At 42.6% G+C, this 14935-nt stretch overlaps 1 protein-coding gene across 1 annotated transcript in view; it reads left to right on the forward strand.

Moving 5' to 3' along the window:
- Spag17 (sperm associated antigen 17) overlaps positions 1 to 14935 on the forward strand; it is a 248890-nt gene that overhangs the window by 34384 nt on the left and 199571 nt on the right. The window lies entirely within an intron of this gene.

Here is a 14935-nt window from a genome sequence, read left to right on the forward strand (position 1 = left end):
ACACACACACACACACACACACACACACACTCCCTAGAGGGTAACTACAAGTTGATATAGTCTGTTCCAAGCCATGACCCCAACCTAAGTCAGCCTTCTGCCACCTGCTCCCTTTAGCTTGTCAATGCTCATCCTTTCCTCCCATTCAGAATCTGAGTCAAGCCAAACTGTCTCATTGACCTATGGGTTTTCCCTGATCTCAGGCCCCCAAGGTAGCTCAGTTTTAACAATACATTCTCTCAAGTGCCTGGCCACCACCCTCCAGGTCACATCGTTTAAGAAAAAGAGACTCATTTTTCAGCGAGACAATTTCCACAGTCAAGCCACCTCCTAAGTCTAAAACGGAGATTTCTTCCCACTACCCTCCCAACTGCTAGAGGAATCATTGTCTCACCAAACCCTGCAGCAGGATTTGAGGCTCACAGAGGCTATGGGATTGTTCTGAGGGCAGAGCTAGCACCTTCTGTCTTGCCTCCATTTAGAAGGCGCTTCAGCTTTACCTCTAGGTCAGGAAGTTTCAAAGCTGAAACCACATTGGGCTCAGTTTTTCCTCCTGCATCCTTTCCCCCTGTCTTACGTCACAGAACCCTTTCACTTATTAGTAGATCTTGGAAACTGTTCTTCAGTTTCTCTCCTTGGGTAAAGTCTATTTATTCTTATTCAGATGTTTTCTGTCTCGAGATCACTCAGAGGCATCCCCAGCATTCCTCTAGGTGTGTGATTTGTTCATGCATGTTTCTGTATCAGTGACTAGTGTGTTCTTTTTCATTCATTGTATAAATGCCCTCTAGCTATTTCCATACATTATCTTCATATGGTCCTTGGCTTATCTTTGAGGGAGGGTATTGTATATATACATATACAAACTTCTCTTTGACCATATGCACTAGCTCCCCTGGGAAAGATGTTCAGGTCTAGAAATACTATGTTGTAGGAAGAGCCTATGTTTAATTTTAGTAACTACTACCTTACAAATGCCTGAAGGAATTGCACCTATCTTTTCTTATTGGCAATTTATGAGGTTGTGAGTCATCTGGTAAGTTCTACCATTATTGATTTACTTACTATATGGGTTTTTTGGGCATGCACAGAAGTCAGAGGACAACACAGGCCCTTTCCTTGTACCTTGTAGGCCCTTAGGACTGAACTCAGATCAACAGGCATGGCAGTAAATACCCTTAACTGCTGAGCCGTCTTCCCAACCCCACTCCCCATCATTCTTTTTTCCCCCATCATTCTTATCAGAATATTTCCCCATCTCTATCCTAATATTGTTTTAGTAGCTCCCCGCCTTTGCCCCTATCTTCACTGAACCCACCTTTCCAAGTGTAGACTCTTTGGCTTTATAGGTGGGGAATGTCTGTCTTCTACTTCCCGATCACCTCTCTCTGCACATGGTAAACACATATTTTGCCCAGGGCTGAAGTACAGGCCTCTTATAGCAGCAGAAAGTCATCACATATAAATGTATTTGCTGAGATTGATAGTAGAACCTCCACACTGGAAGCTACAAGTTGAGATGTACTTTCTTTGGTGAACTCACTTACCAGTCTCGTGAATCTCATGAGCATATCTGATTTCTCAAAGATTTAGGATACCTCCTTGACTTACTCCCCCGTTCCCTTAGCGCTATCTCCTCATCACAGCTGATATAACAAAAACAAGGCAGAGGAGGAGGAGCCTTCATCTGTCAGTTGGATCCTGTCTGCTGTGTGTCTCCTGGATAAGTCTCCACATCGGACTTTCCATCTGTAAAATGAAATCAGTGAGACACAATGGCAAAGAAAATAATCTCGCATCACTTTCAACCTCACTATAGAGTCCATTTTCACATCCTTTGTGGCAGTTAATAAGTTCCATCATCCAAGGCCAGTTCCCAGAATCCCCTACTGTTAACATGTCTCCACGCAGAGAATGCCCCATTTAACCTCACCTTTGTCTCCAAGCCAGATATTCACCATGACAAATCTTTCTTCGACTTCTATGGTAACTCAATATTTTGGTAGGGAAACTTATAAAATGCTTTCTAAATGTCTAGATAAATTTTGTTTCCTGGTTTTCCTCGTCTTCAACACTCACCATCCCCTTTGAGTGTTTTCTTTATTCATTTTCTGTTAAATATAATTATAACGTATGACCTGGGGTGGCCCAGGAGATATAGATATTTCTCACTCAGTGTATATTGAACTGAAAAGTTCTTCCCAAACTCGTGACTGCACTCGTTCAGTGTAGTAACATTGAATTGACCTATTCCTTTGTTCCTGTCACCTATTTAAGATGCTGGTCCATCTGTCACATTTCTCGTGGCTGTGACATATTACCCAGTGAAGGTGGTTTAATGATGGAGAGTTTATTTTGCCTCAAGCATTTGAGGGTTTGATGCAGTAAGGTGGGGACACCTCTGACTGTGCTGTCTGACAGAAACATGAGGCCACTAGTCTCATCACATGAAAGTCAGAAAGCAGAGAAGATGGCTGGTGTCCAGTGGGAGGTCCCCTTTTCATTTGGTCTGGAACCCCAGCCCATGAGGTTTCTACCAACATTCAGAGGGAGTCTTCTACTTCAGTTACACCTCTCTGAAAACAGTTTCACAGGCATGGTCAGAGTTTGTCTTCTAGGTGATTCTAATCCTGTCAGGTAGACAATCATGCTGAACAAGAACACATATCTTTATACTTGTTATTGTCACTATAAAAAACAAATATCAAAACTACTTACTATCTTACTTGTCATGCACAGCTTATGAATTTGACATTACCTTATGAAAGGGTTAGTGGAAAATAAGTTGACAACGGCAATCATATCCGAGACTATATATTTTAACCATGTATTTGAAGTTTTGGTGGTGTGAAATCCATAAGTGAGGTGGAGCCTGACTATTGACTAGTCAATGTCAGCCTCAGTCAGCTGGGCACATACATTCACACTCCATTGCTTACCTTGTTAGAGGCCCCTTCGCCTATTCAAGGATAGTGTCACTCAAAGTCGGCCCCCAGCTCCTTTGGCAATATCATTTTTCTTGGCCTTATCTATTTATCCAAGTAATTTCCAATTCAGATCATTCTTATAATTTTATAATCTTATAATTATTCTCATAATTCTTGCAACAAAAGCAGGAATGTTAAAAGTTTCCTCTCTGTTTTACAATTCAGCTACCAGGAAAAGGTCTTTAAAGTCATCTGAGTTTACATGGTCAGTGAAAGACTTCATCAGAATGAACAAGCAGCTAGAAGTCAATTTTGTTTGACATAGTGGGCAACTGTACTTGACATACTGTTTTAAATTAATCCAATAGGAAAGACTTCTTGGTGTGCACTCTAAAATGTAGAAGTTTGACATGGCTTCATCAAGTAATTAAGTTCAATTGGAAACATAATTTCTTTCCTTTTAAATTAATGTTCTATTAACCACTTAGATATGTAGAAAGGGGAGTTCAAGGGAGAGAAGAACAATGGAGAATTCCTGGCACCCACACATTACATCTGGAAAAAAAAAAGGCACAAGTGGTTCTAAACACTGATCCTTGGTCCAGAAGCACCATGTTCACTCAGGAACGTATTGGTCAAATACAAGGTCTCAGTCTGAATCCTAGACTCAGGGTATACCATTCAAATGATCTGTGCTTTGGCAAGCATGACCCTCATGCAATCTAAGCTTTCAGACACACACTCACTAAGGTGCTAAGCACAATATAAATGATACATTGCTGGAGAGGAACCGGCAACTGCTTCAGAGGCAGGTGTGGCAACAGTGGACTAGAGTGCTTAGGCAAAGAGTCACAATTATATCATGTATATCACCTAAAAGGGGGGCATGCTGAAGAAGGAGACTGGGCTCAGCAAGGCAGTGATCTGAGGAAACATTCAGGAGGGCCTGGAGGAAGAAATGGAAAGGCCAAAATTGATATAATTCTATTTTGATTAAAATGATTACAAATAATAAAGTCAAAGGGAAGGGGCAGTTTCAATGGGGAGAGAAGTCATTGGCTACACACCCAAGAAAATGGGGAGAAGGATCAGAAGCTGAGATAACTAGAAGACACAGAAATTTGAGAAAATAAGTTAATAGAATCAACTGCATGGCTTTTACTCTTTGCGGACAGACGTTTGTATTGGGCCGTTTGAGGGCAACATGAGAAGTAAAAGACTCCATTGTAGCCATGTTGATTTGGAGAAGATGGGAGAGCATGAGAGTAGAAGATTTCATACCGAGTCAAAAGCATAATCTAGCAACTGCTCCAAGGGCAGAAAAAGAGTGATGTGTGCTGTGCTTGGCAGCCAACAAGGCATACCTACTACCCCGCTTGGCAGCCAAGGCTCAGGGAGGCAGAGAGATGGCAAGAGCCTGAGGTTGAGCCAATCTCTGTAACCAGTGCATCTGAACACAATGGGACTGCCACACTCGTGAGCTCACTGCAGCTTCAGCTACTTACACAAGACTGAACCTGGCAACATTATTTTCATGGAAGAGGGAAAGGTTTTTGTGCCTCTACCTCTCCATGAGAGACTGATGACAGTTAATGGTGCTGGAAGGAAGGGTGCCACCTTCTTCAGTGGTGTAACCACTGTAGGTTGCCGTTACCCACGCCCCAGTAAATAACCACCTACCTATGCTGTTGTGGGCAACTGTAACTAAAGACAACAGAGTCCAATGCATAGTGTCGCAGCCTGAGTCTACTTGTATAGACCTCCAAATAAAAGCCTGCAGCGCTCAGGATATGATTCCACTAATGAGTAATAGTTATTCTGATACCCCCTAAACTGGAGGTGCTATCCTAGACACAGAGGGTGAAAAGATGAACTGGAGCACAGGTACTCTCACATGATACTAACCAATTCTGTGGTTGGATTTTATTTGGCATTGTGTTTTGAGTTCTATCCAGATAGTCATATGTATATATATACATATATGTATATATATACATATATATATATATACACTCCATCAGTTTATGTGTAGTTTTGTTTTTTGTGATTATCTTTATAGCTTTCATTTCTAAGGTCATGCCAGATAAGTACCCTCCTAGAAAATGAGTAAATTATCATGAGTAGTGTAATAAACAATATGGAAGCTTCATACACTGATTTCTAGGTATGAATGTTTGAACATAGAGCAACTTTTCACCCTGCAGAGTCTGTGGCTGAATTAGGTTTGGTGCCTTAGGCTACCCACTCTATTTCAAAGCCCACTTCAGTGTTAATCATTCCTCAATGGCTTTTAGTTGAATGAATGAATAAATGCATAAATGAATGAATGAATGAATGACTCTGATGAAAGCATTATTATTTCTCATAGATCAGGTTGTGAGTATTCAATTTTTTTTTCTAAAACCCCGTGGCTGGAATCAGGACTAACAGTCAGGGGTTTCCAATACTCTGTCCAGTGTTCTTTCTATTACACCTTTGAAAGAGCTATTGTAAGAGCTCTGTTAGGGAACCAATAGGAAAGAAATAATTATTATGAGTTACTACCCTGATATAGCCAATAAATGGAGCCCATGTACCTGTGTAATTGGAGAAAATTAACAGCCATAAGCAGATCTAGGGCTTGAGATTTATCACGATCATTGACTGGGTCTGCCTTGTGACATGGGCTATAAATGAGGCTCGTGTTGTAAAGGAGATGTGTGAGTTATGCGGGTGTGAGGATGGATGAATGAGCCAGAAGCAGTTCCAGTGGTTGGAACTGCTTCTGCTAAGGCCATGGGTGACCTGATTGCCCTGCCTGTGTGTGTCCCCCACTCCTCCACCTTCAACCCCGCCTTGCCTCATGCTCAGTTTGCTTCTTTTAATCTGTCTCCTAGAAGAGTCCTTAAAAAGGATAGTTGAGCTGAACCCTGAAAAACTCTCAAGCACTCATAGAACAGAGGGCTTAAGGATTTCATTAGGCACCCAAACATCTTGCCAACCACCACCGAGATTGGTGGGAGGGGCTGCACTCCCACCGAGATTGATTGATCTTGACTGTCAATTTCGAGTCCTATCCCAGTTTCCCCACTTAAAGAAAAATCTGCCTCTTGATTACCTCCTCAAACCCTGGATCCCACACAGATGGAGAAGAAAAGATGGCCACCTAGAACAGCTCAGAGGAGGAACAGAGAATCCTATCTCCCCTGATGAGTTGGTCAAACAAGGGATTAGGCTAAGCCGATGAGATACATGCATTGCTTGCTTACTTGCAAACTGCTGTCTTAGTTATATGTTTATGTATTCTCTGTGGTTTATTCCACCAGCCGCATTTAGTAGGGGCTTGTTGAACTAAAGGGTTAACTCAATTTTTGTTGAATTGAAGCAAGAAACCAACTCAGTGACCCCAGGGGCCTCTTTGTTGTTGCCCAAGATAGGTCACCATACATTTTCTTATATACCCATAGGGAAGTTAGAGATACCCCATCTGTCCCTATTTCTTTGGTAAAAATTCAACATTCCAGATGTTCTGGAACTGCCCTTGGCTCTTCTGTCTCACATTGTAATCTGGAGACCAGTATTTTTAGATCTACAAACAGAATTCATAAATAGGCAATGCATTTCTGTCCTGCTCACAAAACAACAGGGACTGCAGTTTTGTCTTCAAAATGTTGTCATCTCCTGGAGATTTCGTTGAATTGTATATAATATGATAGACTTTGTGACCAGAGTAGTCTTGGATCCTTGGGTTTGTCAGAAGTAACCTGGGGTATTGTATCCTCATTGAGACAGATGGAGGAACTAACTATGATCAGTGTTCTTGTAGCAAATCACTTGCTGGGGTGTCAGGAAGACCCTTGAACTAACTGCAAGGACACGGATTTTCCATGACCACTAACTAAGTAGCAGCTACAAGGACGGCCACGGCATTTGTTTTGCTTCCTCTGGGGAAGTCTCATGTGAAAGCACAGAATATGATTCAAAGCTTAGTGGATAGGTAACATTTCAGATGAGGCTGGAGGCTGGATGAGTGGAGAAAAGAGCTACACTGGGTACAATTGCATCTTGGGAATCTGTCAGAATTTTTAACGTGGAAGGTAGTGACTCAACCGTGAGGGGATCTGAGGGAAGGAGAAGGAGGCCCAGTGCCCGAGGAAGTAGTTGATGAAAGAGCATCGCTTTCAATGTGTGCTGATGAAAAGAGAGCCCTTTCTTTAGGGTGAGTCCCTGATTCCAATTTTACATTTGTGGAGCAATTAGTAGGACTCTGCTTGGCCCTCCCCGGTCCTGTCTGGTAGAAGAATGTCTCTGATATGTAATATTTGTTGTTTGAAAAGCCAAAGAAACGTGTTTCTTTTTCTGAGCCTGCCTTACTTTTTATGTTCTGAAGTTCACTTTGGACCTCGGATTTTGCTCCAAGCAATAAAACTGGTTGGAGAGCGCCAGCATAATGGAGCTGTAATTGTAGCCAACTGGTGGGGGCGGGGAGAGAGTTAAGGTGTGTCGTGGTTTCTGTGGTTTCTCTGCAGAGTAGAATTCCCTGCAAAGCTTTTCCATGTGGTGTTTTAATAGCTGCCTTAAAACTCTCTGATGCATGGAGCAAAACTGAATTAGACTCATGTGCTAGATTGCTGGGATGGGCCAAGGACTCTGAAAAATGAAACAAAACAAAAACAAAAACACAACAAAACAACAATAACTCTCCCGAAGAAGATCCTAAGGATGTGTCTGAAGTTAGAACCACAGAAGCAAGCATCTCCTCTAGCCCATGTTTGCAGAACTTTCTTTGGGAAGCCAGCAACTTCCATTGTAGGTACTGATCAGGTCCTTCTGTACAGTACTCAATAATGTACAAAATGAGGCTACATTATTTGTCCATCAGAGCCCCGCACCTTCCTTTGAAGGTTGCATTATTGTGTCTACTAATTTTTTTTTCAGAATGAGGAAACAGAGCCTTAAAGATTAGCACAAGGCCATTTGGGTAAAAGACTGCAAGGCAGAACCTCTTGAGCAATGTGCCCTTCCCTTTTGGCAGCACCTCACTAATTTTAGAGATCATGTTTAACATTTATGAAGACAAGAGAAAGCAGCCAGCCAACGAGTGCACACACAGTACAGCTATTTGTAGGCTGCCGAGTTCTCAGTGCTGAGAATCAGACATTCACAACTGTGTCGAGACATCAAAGGGGCACACTCTCTCTCTTACTCAGATCTCAGTGTCTCAGAAGCCTAGTTCATGCCACAGTGCCAAGAGCAGCTGATAGAATAGCACACACTCAGTCAGCCTTTCCGTACGTACCTAGCATGTGCAAAAGTTCTCTTTAGTGTGTGGTTTTGGCCACCTAGTTCAAGAAGCATTTATGGAAAACTGTAATATGGTAAGTGTGTGGGATGAATATGAAGCAGTCTAGATGGCATGTCCTAGAACCCTTTCTGTTGCAGAAAAGACCACCATTAGCAAGGCTCCCTCTGAACGAATCCAGGAATTCTGGGAATCTTTTTTTAATATGTAGGTACCCTGAAGAAAAGTAAAGTGTTCCAGGCAATAGAGGCATGGGGTTTATTTACTTATGTAATTAGCAAATCAACCCTTAAGACCCCAAGTCTAATAGGTGTTAAACTTCATTCCACCTTGAAGGCGTGGTGGAGCCAGAATTCAGCCCCAGGCCAGAAACTTCACTCTTTCCTTTTGTTCTTAAGAACAGCCCTGAATGGACATCTGTGTTTTATATCTAGAGCCACAAAAATTAACCAGCTTAACGTGCTGTTCCCCCTCCAAACAATGGACCCATTTGCACTTTTGAAGCATAGAAACAGATTTCACTTGTAGTGAGAAGTTTTCTGGGGGACACCTCTTCACTAAAACCAAGTGCATACATCCACAGCTTGAAGCCGCCTCACTTATCTACAGTGCATTGTGTTGTGTTGTGCTGTGTTGTGTTGTGGTTAATGTTGTCTAATATTTCTGAGAGTTTATACAATATCCAAGTTGACAGAAAGGTACCTCGCGTCACAGTCTAATGTTCTCTCCCACAACTCTCCAAATAAGCATATCTGCATATCTTTAGTATTCTAGATAGTGTGTGTGTGTGTGTGTGTGTGTGTGTGTGTGTGTGTGTGTGCGTGCGTGAAGAGAGAGAGAAAAACAGAGAGAGAGAAACCTAAGCACTCTCTTCCAGGGAAACAAGTTATTTTAGAGTCGTGCCATCTTTATTATTTTCAAAGAGAAAATTATCTTACAAACTATCATTCAAGTCAACTCTTGATTTTGACAGTGCTAATATTGATATTCTGATATTGTTTTTCCTTGAATCGACTATAATCTCGCTTTGTCTGAAGCATCCATGTTAGGACAATGACATCTAAGAGCAGAAGCTCCACTCCATTAATATCCATGATGTCGGCTATGCTGATTTACAGCTAGAGAACAATCTCAGTAGACTTTTTTTTTTACTCAATCTTTTTAGCAATCCAGAGAGGCAGGTCTTGTCATTGCTGTCTTCACTTCTACATGGAAAACAGCAATGTTGGGTCATTTACCCAGGGCCTCAAAAGCTTAGTCTGTCACAGTTTGAATCAAACCATGCTATCTTCCAAACCAGGACTCTTAATCACCCGCCGTGCACCAGTGTTCATCTTGAGAATGACTGCAGTGTGCAGGAGCCTCTTCACCTGTCGAAGCGGCTGCTGGAAGTGGCCTCAATTTGTAGATACTAGGGTGGGAAGAGAGAGAGGAGTGGACAGGAGGAAAGGGGAGCCACAAAGTGGGTTGCACCAGCTTCTCTCATAGGGATTCCTCTGTATATAGCTTGTCCTCCACTTAAAAATACATAAGAGCCGGGCGTGGTGGCGCACGCCTTTAATCCCAGCACTCGGGAGGCAGAGGCAGGCGGATTTCTGAGTTCGAGGCCAGCCTGGTCTACAGAGTGAGTTCCAGGACAGCCAGGTCTATACAGAGAAACCCTGTTTCGAAAAACCAAAACCAAAAAAAAAAAAAAAAAAAAAAAACATAAGATTGGGTTATACCTGGGCTAACATCAGAAATATGTACTCAGCAATCCATCCTGCCGTGCTGTAGGATGCTATGGGAGGGAGCTATAGGTGACCCATGGCAATAAACTCCTTTGTACTTTCAATTCTATCTCAGAGATAGCCATGGCCTCTACAATAAAAATGTCCTCTAAGTCAGCCTTACACATTCAGCTCATCCTAAGGTGCTTCTGGGAAATGACCAACAGCCTGCTTCCAGGTAGAACACCCAATTACACTACCTCTGTGGCAGACACAAACTCCTTGAAGCTCGACGTTGCCAAAGAGAGTGGTGGCCGTTGGTTCCCATGTACCCCTGGCTAAAGATGATAGACTAAATTGAGTGGGAGGTGGTACTGCTGTCAGGACAGGTTTAGAACATGAAGCCCTCTACTGAATTCTGGTCCTGGTGTGGTGAGCTGCTTCCTTGGGACATGCCCTCTCTCCCACTGCGGCACTTTTACTTGCTTCCACAATGACTAAAGCTTACAGAATTTCAGCTCCACAGAACTTGTGGCCTCTTCATAGCAGGTGAATGGAGGAGGAGCCAGGACATCATTTTGATGAGTGATGGGAAAGAGTGAGAAGGAGGGACTAGAGAAGGACTGGCTTTGGAGTTGATGCCATTCGTGAGTCCTGAACAGTCTACTTCCTCCTACATCACGTGCCTACCCGAGTCGGTCTCAGGAAACGCGTATCACCAGGTCCCAAATTCTTGTAACTGACCCCTGGTAGAACTCACTCCAGGTCAGATCCAATGTCTTCTGCTCTTGGGGACTGAAGGAGTGCAGAATGTGTACCTCACAGATACCTAGTGTGCTACTTTCTCACACTTTATGATTCCAAGACTCAAAGTCCTCAGAGTGTCCAAATGCATCCCCATGCCTGTTTTCTTTCTATTTTCTATTGTGAAAATATGATAACCAAATGGTCTGATTCCTAAATAAGGATCCCTCATTGTAGTACACACTAATATATCAAACTAAGTTTTGTGAGAAATTATGAAGGCTATGTAATTAGAAGAGGGTCTTTGATAAATACCTGCTTAATAAGGAGAGTCAGGTAAAGTCATGCCATGGTCATTAATATTGTACTTGCTTATTGTACTACGTGTCTAATATTGAACCTCAACTTTCAACTTAGTTTACAGTTAAAAAATTCCTTCTTAACAGATACAACTGTAGCAGCCAGTTTGAGGTAATGAAAATATTTCTTCTCCTGGCCAAAAGCCCACACTAACACTCCTCTGCTGATGGAGAGCCAAGTCTTCTTTTGAAAGAAAAAAAAATAAAAACTAGCATGAGAAAGACGTTTACGAACCCTGTCCATTCGGTGGTAGGTGGTAAATCTACAGGACAGGAAGACCTTCCTTCCAGCTGAGCATTGACCCTTTATATTAAATGGCTCTCAGCAACCCCAGCTTCTTCAGTGCTGCGTGGATTTTACTTAGGACTCTTGTATGTCTTTTTCTAAGGAAGGTTCTCAGGTCAGTTCTGGGTAGAGGTCCATGGACAACACCTCCCAGAAAGTGCTATAGAAGGCCACCACTAAAGCATCCTTCCTTTGTCCTTCTTTTATCAGCTGACTGTTCTTGCTAACGGAGGGAAGAAATCACAGACCCATTGACCAAAGGCTGTGTCCCACTTGCTAGTGAAAGAGTTGTTATAATCACATTAGAATATGGAATGCCTAGTGAAATTTGGAGAATTTTTAATATATGAAAGAAAAATAGTTCTAAATCTACCCCATGTCTATGAGACTGGAGATTCTGTGAGCAAGCCAAGCCTCCCTGCATGCACTGAATGCTTTCTTGCCTTAGAGACTACATGTAAGTGTTTGGGTTGAGACGCCCTCCTGCTGGGTTTCAAATTAGGTAAGACTGGTTAAGCAAATAGAAGGTAATGGATTGTGTCCATACATGGTTTCGTTCCACCTTTGACCAACTTTATCAATCACACAGCATTATCTGTGTCACATATGTCTCCAGGTAGCAGAGAGCCACTATCATTGTCAGATATAGGGGTGAGCCAGAAAAAAAAAGTCCCCTTCCTCACCACTGAATAAATACAGCTACAGCCACTGTGTTTCCCGAAGTGGACAGTTTTCATTCTCAGCTCTTGTAAAGTACACTCAAGCTTCCCAAACTGTCGAACTCACCTACATGTAGGAATAGTACCTGTACCATACTCACAAGCCTGTCCTCTTGGCTATGACATGGCACTGCCATCTCCCTCTCTCAAGGTCAGTATTCATTCTTACTATATCATAGTGCTCTGACTTCCTTGTGAGCTTAAATCTAAGGACTCTGTTTAACTGTATGCTGAAGTGGAAGTGGGATTTAAGTGGAGGGTTTCTTTCTTTTTTAAAAAAATAGCATTTTCCCAAATCGTGTTTGTGTCCCTTTTTTTCTAAAACAATGTCCTATTTTTAAAGCAGTTGTTGTTGGTAGAGATTTGGAACCTGCAGTTTTCCTGGAATGCTAACAGAAAGACTCAGAAGTATAGTTTAGAGCCTCCTTTATTAAGGTGTCCTCCACTCCTCCTTCATCCAGCAGTGTGCATGCATTTCCTAGCATCCCGCTGCCCCCTGCTGCAGAAAGGAGTTTCTGCAGCCTTCCCTAAAGGCTTCCTCCAAGCCAGGTGGCCTTGGCCACTACATCTCGGGCCACTCTATCTCAGGTTTCCTGGGGCCCAGTCCATCTGATTAGACTGAAACTGCAGCTCTAAGAACATCCTTCATGGATCCTGCTTCACAGGACAGAACCAATGGGGAGGCAGCTTTTTAAGGCCCAGGGTGTGAGTGGAAACGGGGCCATGGGTAGACTTCTTAGACCCTCTCAAATGGGGAGAGTGTCTCTGCTCTAGCTTAGATGAACTCTCTCAGTGTGACATCAGGGACACCTCAAGATTCGACAATTAGGAGGACCATGGATTGAAGAAAACAAAGAAAGAACTTGTTTGTTTTTAAAGCCCAGAGCACTGAACTTCTGAAGAGGGAAATGTGGAGGATTCCCTTCACCTCTCACCCTCTGTAAGATACCATTTTAAAAAGTGTGATTTACAGTGTTTTAAGGGTTGAATATAAGTCATTTCTGAAGGCACCATATACTTTTACAAGTATCGTAAATTTCATCAATTAGTAACATATTGTTAATATCACTCTGGCTCTAGTGACTTGCTCTCAGAACTGTCCTGAAACAATCAGGTTTGTCAGCTTTCAGTATAATCGTGAGATGGTTTTCTGCCAAAATTATCTTAATGAAGGTGTTGACCTCCTGGGCCTGCCTTTCCATCTAAAGTATAGCAGTTTGCCTATTCCACAGAGTCACTTAGGGGTTCTGCAGGATAACATGTGCCCGGCACATGGCAGATCCACAGTAACTGTTAGTTCCTTCCTCTGCATCCCCTCTTTCTTCTTGTCTGGAATGGTCAACATCTGCCTTTGACACTGGATTCTAATGGGTAGGTAGGCTACAGCACCCTCTTCTGGAATTGTCTTTAAAAGAGCTGAGAGACAAACCTTTATCACCATTAGATTTCAAGTATTGGCAAAGAAACGTGCAGGGAGAAGGGGGCAGTGGGAGCAGTTTTTATTGCTGAAACTTTAACACACCGCCTACCCATGAGCAATGAATACTTTTCCATGATAACGGAAGAGACTTTCCTCCTTCAGCTCTCTCTATAGATGCAGCTATAATGGGAGGGGTAAGAGTGGTACCCAGTCCAAGGAGGGTCAGTTTGTGGCAATAAAATCCTTTTCTAAACAATTTGTTATATATATAATTTTTCATCCAAAAAGATTGTTTTAAACTTAATACCAGAGTTTAAAACAAAGGCATGCCTACCTCCATGCATGCAAACTTAGCACATAAGGAAAGCATACAGTTTTCTATTTCCATGTGTGGTTATGTCCTCCCAATAACACTGGACACTGGGTGGATCTTGTTATATAGTAAGTTTCCATGGAGAAACACTGCAGACAGCAACACTGCAGACAGCAGCACTGCAGACAGCAACACTGCAGACAGCAACACTGTAGACAGCAACACGGCAGGCAGTAACACTGTAGACAGCTCCTATTTGATGGCAAGGAAGAATGGACCCTGTGCGCCTCCTCTCACCTGGATTCTGCTCTGACACCTGCCTGATTATGAGCAGAGCAAAGTACAAAAGAGCCACACAAAATTACATATTACACAACAACAACAACAAAACTTCATGAAGACTTCAGGTCTTTTGGCAGCTGCCCAGAGTAGGATTTACTCCATTGATGTCAGGCCTCTAGCGGTAGCTCCAGCAATCGGTTCTCAACCTTCCTAATTCCTAATTCCTCCTCCTAACTAAATGCTATGACCCTTTAATACAGTTCCTCATGCTGTGGTGACCCCAACCATGAAATTACTTTCGTTGCTACTTCGTAACTGTAATTTTGCTACTCTTATGACTTTGCATGTAAATATCTGTGTTTTCTGATGGTCTTGGGTAACCCCTGGGAAAGGGTCATTTGACCCCACAAGGGGTTGCGCCCCACAGGTTAAGAACCAGTGAGCTAAAGAATAGCCTAGATATTGCTATGCCCAGCTATCTTATTTTGCACAGGAGGTCACTGAGGCCTAGTGGGGTCATGTGGCGCGGGTGCCTTTCCTTATTTTCATCTTTCTTTCCATAGTGTCTTTGTTATGGGTGCTACCTCCCCATTGAGACTGTTTCTGTTCAGAAACAGAAACCTGCCTTCTTGCAAACACCAGGAGGTGGAGAGGGATAGGGGTAAATGCACATAGTCCCTCCTCCATCTTCCAAGGATTTACCTTCTCCAGTAGAAATTATAAGAAACGGAGATAAAAGAATCAACCACCGGATGAGATCCTTGCCCTTAGTTACTTGTTTCTTTAAATTGTGTGAGACAAAATTCCATGTTCAAGAATAATATTTTAGCCTTCTTCCTGGATGTGGGAAGAATCCTTCTGTGAATTAGCAGTCTCACTCGTGTTACAGTAGTAG

The sequence above is a fragment of the Mus caroli genome, chromosome 3, assembly GCF_900094665.2.
Source record: "Mus caroli chromosome 3, CAROLI_EIJ_v1.1, whole genome shotgun sequence".
In the NCBI taxonomy this organism is placed as follows: domain Eukaryota; kingdom Metazoa; phylum Chordata; class Mammalia; order Rodentia; family Muridae; genus Mus; species Mus caroli.